The sequence below is a fragment of the Dreissena polymorpha genome, chromosome 10, assembly GCF_020536995.1.
Source record: "Dreissena polymorpha isolate Duluth1 chromosome 10, UMN_Dpol_1.0, whole genome shotgun sequence".
Taxonomy (NCBI): Eukaryota; Metazoa; Mollusca; class Bivalvia; order Myida; family Dreissenidae; genus Dreissena; species Dreissena polymorpha.
In genome coordinates, this window is record NC_068364.1 from 29,009,394 (window position 1) to 29,027,332 (window position 17,939).

Below are 17,939 nucleotides of genomic sequence, written 5' to 3' on the forward strand. Positions count from 1 at the left end.
CACCGATTCACTTCAAATTGATACTGGACCTCACCTATGACAATACGGTCAATCTCAACCATGCATGGCCCCATTCCCAACCCTGGGGCGCCCCGCCCACATAGGCCACACCCACCAAAAATTTCCATTTACTATAATTTTTTCATTTCTACACGGATTCACTTCAAATTGATACTGAACTTTTGTTATGACATTAGGGTCAATCTCAACTATGCATGGCCCCAATCCCAACCCTGGGGCGCCCGCCCACATAGGCCACACCCACCAAAAAAATCCATTTACTATAAAAAAAATTTAGGTTATTTTACATTAACTTCTTCATTTCTACACTGATTCACTTCAAATTGATACTGAACCTCTCTTATGACAAAACGGTCAAACTCAACTATGCATGGCCCCGTTGCCAACCCTGGGGCGCCACGCCCACATAGACCACACCCGCCCAAAATTGCCTTTTACTATAATTTCTTCATTAATACACTGATTCACTTCAAATTGATACTGAACCTCTCTTATGACAATACGGTCAATCTCAACTATGCATGGCCCCATTACCAACCCTGGGGCACCCCGCCCACATAGGCCACACCCTCCCAAAATTGCCTTTTACTATAACTTCTTTATTTTTACACCCATTCACTTCTAATTGATACTGAACTTCTCTTATGACAATACAGTCAATCTCAACTATGCATGGCCCCATGATCAACCCTGGGGCGCCCTTGGGTCAAACATGCGGCGTGGGGATACGCGTCGGCCTCTGCCGCGCCATTTCTAGTATTTATATTAATCAACAAAATTAAACATTAACACGATATTTAATATACACAATATACAAAAAATCTCATATTCTGATTATATTTTTACTGATCCTCTTTATTTTACTCAAATGATGATGTTTCATTGGACTGATATTTATAGATTTAGGATTACAGACCAGTTGCTTCAGTTATATTGTTCAGAGTTCGCCCTGATGGCTGCGTATGCGTTCTTGAGTTATCATCCAAAAACAAATTTTCTTAAGTAAAATTCATTTTAATTATTAAATACTTACCTGTTATCTCTAGCTTACCCCTTTCCAAGGGAGTTATTTCATCCGGAAAATATTCAAGCGCTGGGAATCGTCCACCTCTATAAGAATCCAAATCAGGTTAAACATAGTACAATGCAACCTAACAGGAAATCAAGAACCACAACTCATCTTTCCTTTACGCAAACATAAAAAGGCGATGAGCGGGGTGGGAGGTGGGACTTACCGATAACAGGTAAGTATTTAATAATTAAAATGAATTTTACTTAAGAAAATTTGTTTTAATATCATAAATACGTTACCTGTTATCTCTAGCTGATTTTGCAGCTGCGGCGGGAAGGTTCGCATATTTTTTCCCATCACAGCAAAACCCATATAGAGGGTTTACAGCCAGAGATAGTAGAATCAAGTCCTCTTATAATCTTTGTTAGTACAGTATAGTACTTAATTCTCGGATGGCACCAGTGTACTTACGCCATAGAAGAAACTACAGTTTGAGCCACTACAAGAGGACCCAACTTATACAAATTGTCTTGTTGGCACTCAAGAGAACGAAGATAAAAAGAGGAGAAGGTGGTCGGATTCCTCCAGAAAGCAGCTTGAAGCACTTCAGATAGTGGGGTCTGATTAATATAAGCCCACGAAGCCGAAAGAGCTCTTAATTCATGCGGTCTTATCTTAAACAGGGATAAATCCCTCGATGAAAGAGAAGAATAAGCTTTCCTTATAGTCGAGGCTATCCAACGAGAAATAGAAGCCGCAGACACATCGCCCCCCCCTTTTAATGGAATGAAAAGTCTCTTGCGAGAACCTCGAATAGACTTTACCTTTTTAAGGTAGAACTTCAAAGCCCTAACCGGGCAAAGGAGTCTATCATCATCTTCATGTCCACAAGTTCTAGATAGACTTGGAACTTTGAAGGGTTTGGAAGCCATAGAGGGGAGTTGATTTTTAGCAAGGAATCCTGACTGACACAACAATGTAACAGAACCATCAGAAGAGTCAAAACGAAGATGACTATCCTCGATAGAAAGAGCATGAATTTCACTTCTCCGTTTGGCTGAAGCCATAGTAAGAAGGAAAACGGTCTTCCATGTTAGGAATTGTAATGAAGCCTGATCAAGAGGTTCATAGGGAGCCTTAATAAGGGAACCAAGCACACAAGCTAAATCCCATTTAGGAGCAAGTGTACGAGATACAGGACGACTAAGTTCCATAGCTCGAACAAGTTCTGAAATAGCTGGATCAGCACAGACTTGTGAAGACTTAGTGAAAGCCAATGTATGCGAAATCATAGATCTGTATCCTTTGATGGAACTAAGAGAAAGTTTCTTATCATCAAAAAGATAAATGAGAAAATCCGCTATTCGTCTAGCAGAGGGATTGAGGGGATTAATTTTCCCTCGAAAACACCAATTGGAGAAGAGTTTCCAACGAGCATCATAGACTGCTCTGGTGGATTTTCTCCTTGCCGAAGCAACGAGGGTTGAAGCCCTGACAGAAAAACATTTCTTCTGCAAAGATTGCCTGATAACGGCCAGACGTGTAAGTGGAACATTTTTGGGTCCGCATGTAGTCTGCCGCTTTGAGACAGAAGATCTGACCTGTGAGGAAGATTCCTGGGATAATCGTACAGGAGACTGAGAAGATCGTTGAACCAAGATCTTCTGGGCCACCAAGGGGCAATCAGGAGTATCCTGCAAGAGCTCACCCTGATTTTCCCCAATATTTGGGGAATTAGAATGGGTGGGGGATAGGCGTAAGCATCCAGTTGGTCCCATGCGAACGAAAGCGCGTCGATTGCCCACGCTGCTGGATCGTAAACTGGACTCACATACAGAGGAAGTCTGTGATTGTGTCTGGTTGCAAATAGATCGACCAGGGGATAACCGAACTTGAAAAAGATCTGGTTGGTCACTTCTTGATGAAGTGTCCACTCCGATGGAAGTAACTGGTGTTTGCGAGACAAACCATCCGCCAGGGCGTTGAGGCGACCTGGTATATATTTTGCCAGCAGATGAATGTTGAGTGTTTTGCAAAGAACAAGTAATTTTCTGGTTTCCAGATACAGGGATTGAGAATGTGTTCCCCCCTGTGCCTGGATGTAAGCCACCACAGATGTGTTGTCTGTTGACACCATCACACAAGAGTCTCGAAGATGTGATTGGAAATGAGATACAGCTAGAAATACTGCTCGCATTTCTAGATTGTTGATATGAAGGTGAGATTCCTGATGAGACCACAACCCTGAAATTATCAGACTGAGAGGTTCCAGGTGAGCACCCCACCCTTCCTTGCTCGCATCCGTTATTAGATATAATGACGGTTGCGGGGGAAGAAGGGGTACTCCTGCCAACAGAGTCTCCTCGTCTAGCCACCACTGAAGATGAGACTTTAAGGAGGGAAGGATTGGAATCTGTGTTAATAGATTGCCTGGAGACCATTTCCAACAAGCTGAGAGATAGTGCTGAAGAGGACGTAGGAAGAGACGTCCCAACTGCACAAAGTCTGCTACTGAGCTCAGGATACCGTTGAGAGAGAGGAATTCTTGAGCTGTTATATGAGATTGGGACAAAACCCAGTTGACCTTCATCAGAAGGTCTGATATACGTTGAATAGACACTCTGACCCGATTGATGTGGGTCAAGAAATTCATTCCCACAAACGTAAAGTCCTGTGAAGGAATGAGGTCTGATTTGTCTGCATTGAGAAGGAGCCCTAACGAGAGGAGCTCCTTCCAAGAGAATTCTAGGTTGTACAGAAGCAATTGACGATCGAGCTGGTGTAAGAGCCAGTCGTCGAAATACTGAAGAAGAATAATCCCGTGAACTCTGAGGTGTGATCCGACTGCCGACATTAGTTTGGTAAAAACTCGTGGGGCTGTCGCCAACCCGAAAGGCATAGACCGGAACTGGTAGACTTGGCCTTGAAAGGCGAATCGCAAGTACTTTCGGTAGTTGGGATGTATAGGAACATGGAAGTAAGCATCTTCCAGATCCAAAGACACCCCCCAGTGCAGGGGTTTGATGGATTCCCGTATGAAAGAAGGAGTCTCCATTTTGAAAGTTGGTTTGAGGAGATACATGTTGAACACTTTTAAATCTATTACTGGTCTCCAGGAACCATTTTTCTTTTGAACAAGAAAAAGACGACTGTAAAATCCTGGAGAATAAGGATCTTGAACCCTTTCTACCGCCTGTTTTTCCAAGAGCCCGAGAATGGACTCTGGAATATGTGGATGCCGAGATACCAACTCTATAGGGACGCGAGAAAGTGGAGGCCTTTTTTCGAATTGAAAAGTCAGGCCTTTTGTCACAAGAGAATGAACCCATGCGTCTGAAGTAATTTGAAGCCATCGATTTGAGAAGTGGAAAAGTCTGGCCCCGACTGGTATTTCCGGCATCGGAGGTTGTGGCGGTAGAAAGGGAAGGGACCTAGGGCTGATAAGCAGGAGGTGCGCCCCTGCCGGTAGAAGGTTTGAAATTCCTCTGTCCCGGCTTGGGTTTGCCCTTTTTCCCAGAATCTTTATTAGAAGACTTGTGTGACAAAGAAGGTCTGTTATAGGAAGACTGCCTATTAGGACCTGACCGTGGATTAAAAGAAGGCTTTTTAGAGAAAAGGTTATTTCTCTTAGCCGTCTTGAATGCTGGAACTGCTGGTGGCCTAGAAGCAGGATGCTTAAAGACCCCTTGGCGTTGTCCAGAGTTGTTTCTAGCTAAAGAAGCATGAAGTTGGTCATCCTTGTCAGCTGTGATTGCTTCTTGTATCCTTCCACCAAAAAGAAACCCTGATGTGAGAGGAGCTGTTCTGAGCGAGTTCATACCAGGTTCCAACAGAAAATCTTTAGGTAAAGAAGTAAGGATAAGATCTCTACGAATCCTTAGCATCTCGGACATTGAAGAAGCAGAAGTGTGAGATAAGGCCAGTGTGGTCCGTGAGAGATGAATTAACAAATCACGGAGTTCCTCCGGAACAGATTCCGACCAATCACACACCATTTGTAAAATTGTCGCTAGCATGAAGTCAATTTGGTTAGTCAAACCTAATGATCTACGTTCCCTCATTTCCCAAGTTTCCAACATTGAAAACGGAACAGAAACTGAATTGGAACCACTTGGCATTACAAGAGATAGCTTGCTTATGTCCGGATCTGGAATCGGAAGTTTTGAAAAATCCAACCCAGAGGTTGCATGTGGTACAGGAGGTTTGTAACTTTTACTACCTTCCTGGTGTTTTGGATCAGCTAGTTCCTTAGGAATTTTCCATGTTTCTCCTCGTTTTGGAATAGTCTTATTAGCTGATTCCAATGATTGAAGAACAGATAGAACAGTAGAACCAATGGGAAGTCGTGGGTCAGGACGAGCCGTCGACTTAATAACCCTGTTGGGATCAAATGTACGAAAAAGTTGTTCTGTCACAGAAATCGTCGCATTTGAAGACAGTTCAGCAGGTCTTGGACAGTAATCTTCACCAAGAGTACGAAACATCAGTTCATAGATCTGACCAATCGGAGCTAAATATTGATCCGTCTCAACATTAGATTCTGCATCTGAATCAGCCTCACTCTCTACAACACCAGCGGTTTGTATAGAATCAGCAGGAACAGAAGTGAGAATATCTTGTACCGGATTGTAATTGTCTGGTAATAGCGAATGATCATCCCCGACGTCAGTAAACTGATAATGTAAACCGGAAGAAGGTAAATTATCAGCATTGACCGGTACAAAATGTCCCGCCGAATTCTGTATCCATAGTGTATCAGGATTCGACAGGGTAGCTGTAGGGGGTACACGACTAGATACTGTAGATGATACCCGTGGTGTTGACACTGACGCCGTAGTAGTGAGGTGAGCTCCTGAAGATGCAATACGTGTGGCAGTCAACGTTGGAACCGACACATTTGGCATGGAAACATGCGATTCCATAACGGAACACGATGGTGAACGACTATACGTATGGTAAGTCCGATGCTGTCTACGTGAACGTTGCCGACGTCCTCGTTTCCTGCAATGTCGAGATCTGGATCGGCTGCGCTGTCGAGATGTGGATCGGCTGCGATGTGATCGAGATTTTTTGGAATACCGTCTCCGTGAGTGACGACGTGATCGCTTATGAGCGCCGCGACGATGATAACTGCTCGACGAAGAAGAGCGTGTCCGATGTCCACTCCTTGATGAAGACGATGTATTCGACGACGAATCGGATGTAGAAGAATACGCCGATGATGAAGACCGAGTTCTTCTTGACCGGCGATTGATGTTATCGGTGGCAGGCCCAACTGATGACTGTTGACCGGTGACCGGACCGGACCGGTGACCGGACCGGTGACCGGACCGGACCGGTGATCAATGACCGGACCGGACCGGTGACCGGACCGGACCGGACCGGTGACCGGACCGGACCGGTGACCGGACCGGTGACCGGACCGGACCGGTGACCGGACCGGTGACCGGACCGGACCGGTGACCGGACCGGTGACCGGTGACCGGACCGGTGACCGGACCGGTGACATGACCGGACCGGACCGGACCGGTGACATGACCGGTGACCGGACCGGACCGGTGACCGGCCGGTCATATTATGACCGGTTACGTCACCGGACAAAGACCGTAGAATGGCGGCTGCCATGTGGTCTGACATTGATCCAGTCGTTCCATGATCAATGTCGCCGGTATGCATGGTGTGAGTCATAAGATCTGATGACGATCGACTGACAACAACACCATCTTGCCCGGTACTCGGTGACTGACAAAACCGCTGGTCATCCTTGACCAGTGGAGTCACCGGGTAATCAACGTCGGATGGAGGTTCGTTGCGTTTGCGGCTGATCGACGTCCTCCGGCGACCTGCTTTTGTCCATACGTCGTAAGCCCACAAATCGCAAACCGCACATTTGTTATTAAATGTGCAACCGGTACATGCCAAGCAAGTATCGTGGGAATCCCACCTTGCTTTGATATGACCACAAGAACCTCTATCCTGTAAGTTCATTCTGAAATAAAAGAAACAGAAAGAACCTACAAAAAAACAATTTAATGATTATAAATTCAAATAAAAAGTTAAACCACAAAATGTAAACACAAAGAACGCTGTCCAATTGACCTCAATTACTTATTGGGGAATAGGCACGAATTCCTCGTGGTTCACGTGCTCATGACGTCATGTACATGAGCGACGATACAAACAAAGAAACCCAGCAAAAGCAGAAATATGACAATTACTGCAACAAAAAGTATAGAAATATAAACCGAATGATACAAATAAAAGATAAATAAACTTTATCCTTTTAAACTCCGCCAAAAACACAGTGAAAAGAACACATAAGTCCTGAGCCTAAAATAGGCGTGCACATGGTTTTATCCGGAAAGGAAAGATGAGTTGTGGTTCTTGATTTCCTGTTAGGTTGCATTGTACTATGTTTAACCTGATTTGGATTCTTATAGAGGTGGACGATTCCCAGCGCTTGAATATTTTCCGGATGAAATAACTCCCTTGGAAAGGGGTAAGCTAGAGATAACAGGTAACGTATTTATGATATTAAAACCATTTTACTATTTCGGGTCATCGTTAACTTGACTTTTGACCTAGTGACCTCAAAATCAATAGGGGTCATCTGCGAGTCATGATCAATGTACCTATGAAGTTTCATGATCCTAGGCCCAAGCGTTCTTGAGTTATCATCCGGAAACCACCTGGTGGACGGACCGACCGACAGACCGACTTCTGCAAAGCAATATACCCCCTCTTCTTCAAAGAAGGGCATAATAAAACAAACTATAAAGTTATATCTCTTACATATACATGTATTTGGATAACTTTAAAGTGATAACAATAAGGAATACACACGTCTTAACAATACAATACAGTATTGAATTTACTGCACTAATTTTTTTCATTGTTTTAATTAATTTAGTGCAATTACATCAGCATCATAACATAATTGATTGATGATATGGCACTTATGAACGAAACTGTTAAGTGTTTCATAGACAATTATCAATTTATTTTCATAAGCAATCAAAGAAATAAAAATCTGTCGCTGAAATGCCTACAATTAAAGTGTTTTCAAATTTCGTAACAATTTTTATTCTTATTGACATCATACACTTGTTCCTGATACACATTGTTAACACATTAAAGTTTAAACTGACGTTGGTTTCTTTAATTACTCCCACCCTGTCATTCATTATCGAATGAAGCCATTGTGTAGCACACCCGCACCTATGCCAGGTTTAATATTCTTTATCAGCCCCTGATTGTATATTCAGTTAAACGGGCGGTTAAAAGTCGGTAACTTGTTGGTTACTGGTCGTCAAGCGCGTGTATAAAATTGGGTTAGTTATACCGATTGGTTAAAACCTAGTTTAAATATACCCTGCTTCCCTATGTAGGTAATTAGACTACAAGTAACCTAGAGGTAACTTACACAAAATGTCCGAGTCGCACGACATTATAAAAGCTAACCATCGACGACCTTGACAATATAGAAGACTAAACAGACACTTGCAGACACTGACACTATATTTGCCTTAATATACAGGGCAATACCTTTTCCGACTTCGTACGACGAATTTAAGGACGCACAGAAGGTGTTTTGGGTATGCCGTGTGTGATCCGAAGCATCAATGGCGCCCATGTTAAAATCATTTCTCCGAGAATAGGGAACGAAAAAAGTACAAACAAAAACACGTTCAAACTAGTATCTTACCTTTAATAATCTTTTGAAACCCATAAATAATCCATTTAACTCAATAATTGACAATTTTGCATCAAGGGTCTTTTAAAATTATTTTAGCATAGTTAAATAAAGACCATTATGCCATCCTATATTCAAATGAGTTTATGAACTCGATAAACTTTCTTCTTCGTCACACGCTATGTCATGTGACGTTGTGAACCGGAGCAGTTTATAAAATAATAGCCGTAGGTAAACTCAGTTGCATTTGCAGATTTCTGCAAACAAACATATGTTTAAACTTGCACAATGTTTTATTTGTCTGTGGTAAATGCCGGGCCCTTTTTGTACAAGAAAATAATTTTATATATAATTACGCAAAGAATGAAAAACATTTGATTACACAACAGATACATGAGACGATAATACCCATGTACAAAATGGGACATTCAAATTCCAGTGTGGTGCTATTTTTACCATCTTATACTTTACACATCTCTATGCCTAACATGAATTAAATCGGAAAGCAAATATTGCAGATTATTTATGAATTGTGCGATATTTGTATGGCTTGTTGTACATTCTGAAATGTCAAAATTATATGCACGGATTATAAACAATGCACATTGCACGAATATGCATGTGAAATAAGACTCCCACTTTCCTCAATTGCAATATGCAAGATTGGACTACAGAGTGAGACATAGTGATTTTCTGATGTTATTTTAAGTCAATGATATACTTAGTGTTGTGCGTTGAATGTGTAAAAAATCGTTAATTCGCTAAAGATATTATTTTATAACGCAGTCATGAAAACGGGCAATAAGCAAAATGAGAAGAATAGGCTAGCATGTAACGACTACCATGTATTTGTTACATCACTTAAAACAACAAGAAAAGTAGGCATCTTTGCAAGCACTCTCCGCAATTGGAAGCACCAGGGATTCCACTAAATGAAGCAAATCCGGACATCATCATACATTTTTCCCTGGCCATATGTTTGTTAACACTTTAAATAATTTGATGAACTCATAGTTAATATGTACACTTTATTTTATTGTGAATTCATTGTAAATGAATTAAATAAAAAAATACATGTCACTGTTTATTTTGTGTGTTAACGAAATCGCAGCTTGACACTTCACGCGAAAATTACGTCATTAGAAAATGCATTGTGGAAATGTTTTGGTTAAATTTATAGGTGGTTACAATCAACTTTGCGCTGTTAGGTTACTTTGTGCTATATTGTGTTTATACAATCTAGTTACCTTGAAGGTTACTAAACTTGAATAACCGCAAACTTACCAAGGTTTGAAAGTAACCGAGCGGTAACTTTAACCAGCGTTTATACAATCGGGTGCGGGCTGTTAAATACATGTGTGGTGTGAATTCAGATCAACAGTTAACAAATAGGTATATTTAAGATTATAAAAGGTAGATTTAAAATTAAAAATAAAAAGTCATAATCTTACAGAAGAATTGTGTACGTATTTGTATAAACGAAACATATGTAGATTGAAGATTGTACATATCAAACTACTAGTAATAGTCATCATTTACTGTTTTACACCTCAAATCAAACGCAATATTTAACAAGCAAACTAACAATTGATTCAATTAAAAGCCGGCACAATTTGACAATTAAAACAATTACATAAATTGACAGTTTTTAAAACGATAATTGTTTTCAAGGAATTTCATATAATCATCCATAATCAAAAGCAAAATAGAAACAAACTGACAACACAATACATCATTTTAAACACCTTTTTTTCAATTATAATCAAACCATATTGTCACTAAATGGACCGCAAGCTAATCCAACACCCTTTGTAATCAATTAAGTTTTAAAGACTTTGGTTTGGGGCCGAATGAGCCTGAAATTTCGGGCTGGGATGAAAAAGCTTGGGGTTGAAAGGGCCTGCAACCTATATTTTTGACAAATTTTCGAGTTCCCAGGCAGCAAACAGGCCGCAAACAGTCAAATCCATTTAAACAAAACAGAAAGTGACATAAAGCCTTTTTGTGTCAGTGTAATAACATAGGTAAAATACATTGAAAATACAACCAAAGACAAGGCTGGCTTCTTCACTCGTGATACTATGACCCTTGATATTTCCCCCCACCCACCTCATTTTTAATGAAATATTGAGAAATTTGACCCATTTATGGCATGCACAGTACATTCAAACAATATGCAAACATAGTTTTGGCTACATTACTCATTAATTTCAGCCCTGTGCTGCGTTTATTTACATAGAAAAGTGTATCCCATGTATTTAGATTTTTCACAATTTACCTTAAAAATTCTGTTCTGTTTTTGCAGCGTGAAATATTGACTTCCGCCAATAGTTAGGTGGTCTATTAAATATTTTATTTGTAAAATCTACTGTTTCAATCGGCAATTAATTACGACACATTTCTTCGTTATCAAACACCGGAATAAAGTCGCACAATACAATTGTGAGCGTGTTTCACATCGATCCCCGCATCATAATTGAATTATGTTTATTCCACAAACAGTTTCATACATATATTTTTCAGTGTTAGGATTTGCAAAGAGAGATGATTTCTTTAGATAACATATATATATATATATATATATATATATATATATATATATATATATATATATATATATATATATATATATATATATATATATATATATTTATGTTGGATACACAATAAAGTAAAAAATAATTAATATTAACGTTCAATCTGAAAATGGATATTTCACGGATAATCAAGGATCTATAAATAAATATATAGGAAACACCTACCTCTGTTAGGCTCCGCCCATTCAGCGCTTTTTCAGCGGGTTGGACAAATGCGCATGCGTAGCGATTAATCGCGTAAACTCGCATAAAGAAGTTGTTGCGCAATTCAACGGATTAAAACTCTTAAAAACCGATAAAATCCGTTTAAAACGCTTATTAACCGCTGAAAATCTATTAAGCGGTTAAAAACGCTTACTTTTAAGCGATTTTTTACCGCTTAATTGCGGAACACAATCGCTAACGCTACTGTATAAGGGTAGAAAGTGGCGAAAATTGCCTGTTTCGGCACGAACATCCAAAGAAAATGCGACAACAGTAGCATTTTCATGTTGTTAATTCAATAATATATAGATTTTAGCCATACCCATGTATTTATGATATTAAGCATATTGCGTTGTTCATTTCGTTCGTATACATATGCGGTGTCTATTTCATACCGTATACGGTGCCAGCATTCGACACATTACATGTTCGTTTTTTCTACAAACTAAGCCATCTTTTATGACGATAATGAATTTAAGTTCTGACTTTTTGATCATGAACCTAGCTTACACGTATGCATTATATATGTAACATGGATAAATATCTGCGTTCTTATACCTTTTACAAGTTCTAGTAACGAGAAATTACAATTTTTGAAGATACAATTAATTATCGTTTGAAAGGTCTTTTAAAAGATAATTCATGCTTATTTTTTCCATCATGTGCCATAAGAGAGTAATGACACTTTCCAATTTCACAAATCGCAATATCTTTCCGAATAACACCTTTTTAAATAATATTTTCATTAGCTACACATATGAATTGCTAAACTGAGGGAAATTTAATGAGAAATCCTTGTATCATTTTTTAGGGTCCCATACATTTGATAAGTAATATAAAATCAATGGAAAGACACTTATCAACCTCATAATGATATCTGTATGAGCTGAACAGATTGTCTGAAATTTACTTTTACCGTTTACTTTTTAATAAAAAAATTAGAATGATTCGTATTTACAGCAGTGAATCAACCAATTTAGCAAAACGTTGTTTTAATTTTAAAAATTGAAGAATGTGCATAAACATATTTAACAATAAACAGAGCTTTTATGCTTTATTAAATCAAATTACGTTAGAAAAGAAATAAAACGCGTCGTAAAAAGTATTCGTTGTCGGCAGGATTTGAACCTGCGCGGGAAGATCGCAAAAGATTTCTAGTCTATCGCCTTAACCACTCGGACACCACAACGTCACATCAGTACCCGCTTAAATTAGATATCCATAAGTAAAGAGGTAAAAAGGCTCTTCAATCTTCGAAGAAATCGCGGGAAATCATTACGGGTGCGCTACCTTAACTGGTAGTTACCTGGTACCTGTACCCAGTAAAATTTATTACCGAATATACTGAAAGTATGAAAACTTAACAACTTGTTTCAAGTAAAGTAATATACCAGTCGTGATATTTTAATCAATTTAAACTGATAATTGTAAAAAAAACACGGTATTTTAGAACTTTTCTTTTTTCGGCGACTGCGACGGTCCCTTTAAATTGCTATTTTTTAAATCTTAATTTGTATGTACGATTTCATAATCGGATCATATTGCTTTCTTATGTATCACTATCATACATGAATGACTTATCGATTCTTTTTCACATAAATGCAGAACTACGAAAACGCATTGTATTGACTGCTTTATACAAGAGAATAATTTGTATTCATTGTAATTATTTCATTTCATTTTCATTTCATTGCATTATTATTGTTAAGTCTCACACAAGGTCCCACAAGCAAGACAAACTATCAATGGTGAAACAGGATGTAACGAAAACATGAAATAAAGCATAATGTCGGATTTTTTTCAAAACCTTTTTTATATGAAATAAATATACTTGGACATTGTTTTATTTAATGTTTTCTTTTTGAGAAATGGTTCATTGTAAATAAAAATGTAATCATTCAGCGGCATTATATTAACATATAGTAATTCTGTTTTTCAGAGTTAAAATTCAATTTTAGGGTGTTTTCCAATAAACAAGCATAAGAAAATTTGAAGAACATTAGTACAATAATTTTACAAAATGCATTCATCGACAGAATAATATGTGTTCTACTTATACTGACTTTCTTGTGTTCAAGGACATCATGCGTGAATTTCAATATGTACAGTCGTAAATAGAAGCAATATTGAATAAACTGAATTTGTAATAAGCACACAAATGACCTGTTCAGCTAATTAAGGTTACAATAGCATCCGCTACTGCAATAAATGAAACTTGTGAAAATCGCCACACTAGTACCTTAACTAAGCCTAGCCATTTATACCTCAGTCACAAATAAACACCGATCACCGCCCGATCAGCGGCGGACGTATTTTTCCGCTCATCGGGCTGGCGACCGGCCGGTGATCGCACGGAAACCGGGCCAATTTGTAGCATCGGGCGGCGTCCGGATTAATTTTAAGTCTCACTTAAAATTTTACCCGACGTCGGGCCCGGGAAGGAATCGAGTTGAGATTGAAACAAGATCGGACGATCAACGCACGGGTATCGCCCGGCGATCGCCCGAAATCGGATTCATTGAACGTGTATCGGCAAAAGTAAAGGTATTTCCCAGAGGCATATACATCGGCCGGCGACCGTCTGATTGCCGGAGGGCCTCCGCACGATGCCCGACGGACGCCGGACGATGCTCGTTATGATACACGTACGATGAATCCGATGTCGGGCGCACGCCGGGCGATAACCGTTCGTTGATCGTCCGATCTTTTTTTGATCTCAACTCGATTCCTTCCCGGGCCCGATGTCGCGTAAAACAAACTGTGATATAAAAAATTAATCCGGACGCCGCCAAATGCTACAAAATTACCCGATGTGCGTGCGATCATCGGTCGGCGCCAGCCCGATGAGCGGGAAAAAAAACGTCGGCCGCTGATCGGACGGTGATCGGTGTCTATTTGTGACTGTGGTTTTGAACTTTGACACTCATCGGACGGCGGACGACTCCGACGTGTCCAGTCTTCCCTATGCCTGGAGATCGGACACATCGGCTGGCGACCGGATTATTTGTGACTGAGGCATTATTCTAAACTTCAGCTTAACTTCCTTCGTACTTAGATTCAAGCGCCAGAATAACAATTTGTTCTATTACTTGTTTATAAACTGTTACAAGGATGGTAGTACCTCTCCAAAACGATACAATAAGCTTATGAATATGTGATATAAACGAGAGAGATTTTTTTAAAATAAATAAGTAAACATTTCCAGTTTTTTTCCGTGTATGTTGGACTATTACTTAACTATAAAATCTACGTTTAAGCTCATTTGTTATTAAATGACACATAAATAATTGATTTATTTTTAAAATACTTTATCCGATAATCCTTAAACAATCATCTTGTTTACACATATTTTCAATTGATTTTCATTTAAATTAGGCCAGACGGAAAATAAATAATGGCGGGTTAAGTTAACCTCACTTAAACAGCTTATATGCATATTATGTTGAACAGCCAAATACGTTTTTCTTACTTACAATGACAATTATATTTACTGAATTATTTTTTTTGTGGCATAGACTTATTGTATAAAAGTAATCTTTAAGTGTAAAAAATGTGAAACAATAAGACAGCACTTACCTAAGACATTTCAATATTTTCTGTTCGAGTAATAACTGGTAAGGTGCTGTTTTTCTTCTGGTATACGTAAATTCACTGTTTTCAGTCGGGTATGTGTTCACACAGATATAGCCGCCTGGTAAGTGACCCGTTGATTTCCACTTAAAGTCACAAGCCACAAAGTCCTTTACGTGATTGGTTCATTTAAGTTATTCAGAACAAGTCCATATATGGTAATACACTGGCTTCGCTAAATATAGGAAATCTAGAAAAATACAATGCGATATATCCAAATATGGTAGCGCACAATAATGCTAATAGTTCTTTACATGCGCACTGCCAAAATCACATACTACCTGACAGTTTATCTATCCGCGCATGCTCATCTACGACTGAGTTATCTTTACGTAAAGCAATATTTCAAAATCAGCACATGTTCTGTAAGACCTTAAGGACTTAAACCTAGTAGCGAGGTTGGTTTTAAATTTGAAAACAACGCATTCAGCACTCGTTTCGGGTAATAAACATAAATTACCAAGTACTTAATTCCCTACTTCTGAAATATTATCGACAATTTACGTGTAGCAAAAAAAAGTCGGAAGATTTATTGTAACGGTTATTCAAAGGGAGTTTTTATATTAATAAATTTATTATGCCTTCGAATTCAACAGTAATGGAAAGTGAAATACGTCCATGTTGTCGTTGTCACGTGTAGCGTACCGGTCGTTCTTCCGTAGTCCGCCTCTTGTAAAACCATGTGCTGCGGTTGTATGAAGTAGCAGCGTGTTTTGAACAGTTGATTTTATCTGCAATTGGACCATAGAAACGGGTCAATATTTAAAGTAAAGGATCAACTCGTTTAATAAAACTATATCTTTTTGTGATCCTGTAGTCAATATTGAACACGAAATTAAATCTTTATTAAGCTTTAGCAAAGTCATTGCAATGTGGTATGTAAATATATGGCTCAGGGAAAAACTTATTAAAACGCTCTATCAATCTTGTTTAATGTCATATGCTCTTACACAAATATGTGCATGTGCACACAAACTAACAACGGGGGAATTTTCGACCGAATTGGCTGTTAATTGGCTGCCAAGATGCGATCTATAGGCTCAAAACCTCTGACATTTTATTAAACACACAAATGTTGCTCATTCCTTTTATATCTTGGTATAGACGCATTACTTTGGACTTTTTCTTTGAGGTGAATATGTTTATTTAAGTGATGTTCTTAGCATGCGAATGTGTTCTTACGCAAATATATAAATGGTCAGCATAAATGCAAAAATCACGCCCATATCCGTATGTGAACATTACGTTATCCAAGCATTTGTATTTCTACTGGTAAAACATTGCCGCCATTATGTAACTTTATTATTTTATTTAGAAAAAAAAACATTTTTATTTCAAAACATGCACATGTTACGACATTTTTGGCTGGCAAGCACATTTATGTGAAAACAAACGGTAAACTTTATAATTAATGCTGCATAGTTAGGAAATACAAACGTTAGGAATGGAGGTTCTGATATTTGTCATGTGATTCAATATTTATTAATGGCAGCTGCGATACTTGTACTATTATTCTATTAAATGAAGTGAACATTATTTAACATACTATTCAATAATCGGTAATAATAGCCGATTCATATTGTCTCATTGTGCGTAAAAGACAAATCTCGTCGTCTTCAGCTACGCATTTGAGCTCTCTTGATCTCGATGCTGATTAAAATTGTACTTCTTGATTATTTGAATTGCCTGTTTTATCTTTTTTTTCATAGTGGATAATAGACTGTTCATCGAATGTTGGCGTCGCTCTGGAGAACGGCGACTAGTATGTAATGCATTTTTTTTCGCTTATGGGAGGAGAAGTCATTTTACGATCAATGTATATATTTTTGTTTTAAGAATTTCTTGCATAGTGGTGATTTTTTGTGTAAATTAGTGTAAATAAGTACTGCATGTGTGCCTATTACATTTATTACAACATTTATTGCCAATAATGCAAAGCTAATTGTTTAAATTAATAACTGATCCACAACTGATCAAAGGGGAAAGATCACAGGGACTGGGCAAATACGCGAGACTTTCTGGTTTTGTTTAAAAACAAAACATAATCAAAATATATTTATTTTGTGGCTTTTCTAATTTGCTTATTTAGTGGAGAATCAATGTAGTGCGATATTTGACGACCTATCGCGCAAGCAAGTTTATTGGAAGGCGTAGTCGTACGAAAACGTACCATGTATTAGTTTATTAATATACATATAATAACGATCGCTATACACAACTTCACCAAATAGCAGTACATAAATGATGTCAGCCGGAATAGCTCAGTTGGGAGAGCGTTTGCCTGAAGTTGTTTACGCCCCCGGTTCAGTCCCGGGTTCCGGCACGAACGGAACAGTTCGGCGGCGGCCATTTTTTCAGTCAGCTAAATAAATATAATAAAGCTTTATTTTATGTAGACATGTTAAAATCCATTTTACTACAATTCGACATCTTTATTAAAATTAATGGATGCCGCGTGGTGACAACGTTAATTAAAATTTCTTACATCACTTAAATATCTTATAAAAATACACGTGCTTTTATATTAACAAATAAATGCAAACAACACATCTATTATCCATGTATTTTTATGGTTGTCTATCATAGGCCCTAAGTACTATCCCTACCTCATATAGAGCGCGAAGCGCGACACGTATTATTGATTGTAACAACGAGTTGCGATAAAGGAAGCAGCCGCTTATCAAGGAGGAGCTGTGTCCTAGCAACCCGTTTCCCTAGAGTCAAGCACTCCTCGGAGTTTTTCTTAAGAACCACATATAGAGCGCGAAGCGCGACACGGGAA

The 17,939-nt window shown here is 38.7% G+C and overlaps 2 protein-coding genes across 2 annotated transcripts in view; both read right to left on the bottom strand.

Annotated features, from left to right (window-relative positions):
* LOC127847669 (circumsporozoite protein-like) overlaps window positions 1-11,060 on the bottom strand; it is a 33,184-nt gene extending 22,124 nt beyond the window's left edge. The window contains exon 1 of the mRNA XM_052379718.1: window positions 11,005-11,060. The gene's annotated coding sequence lies outside the window, so the exon portion shown is untranslated. The remainder of the gene's footprint in view (window positions 1-11,004) is intronic.
* Window positions 1-15,214, bottom strand: part of LOC127847667 (E3 ubiquitin-protein ligase rnf213-alpha-like) — a 130,799-nt gene extending 115,585 nt beyond the window's left edge. Inside the window, exon 1 of the mRNA XM_052379716.1 lies at window positions 15,104-15,214. The gene's annotated coding sequence lies outside the window, so the exon portion shown is untranslated. The remainder of the gene's footprint in view (window positions 1-15,103) is intronic.
* Between the last annotated feature and the right edge of the window lie 2,725 nt (window positions 15,215-17,939).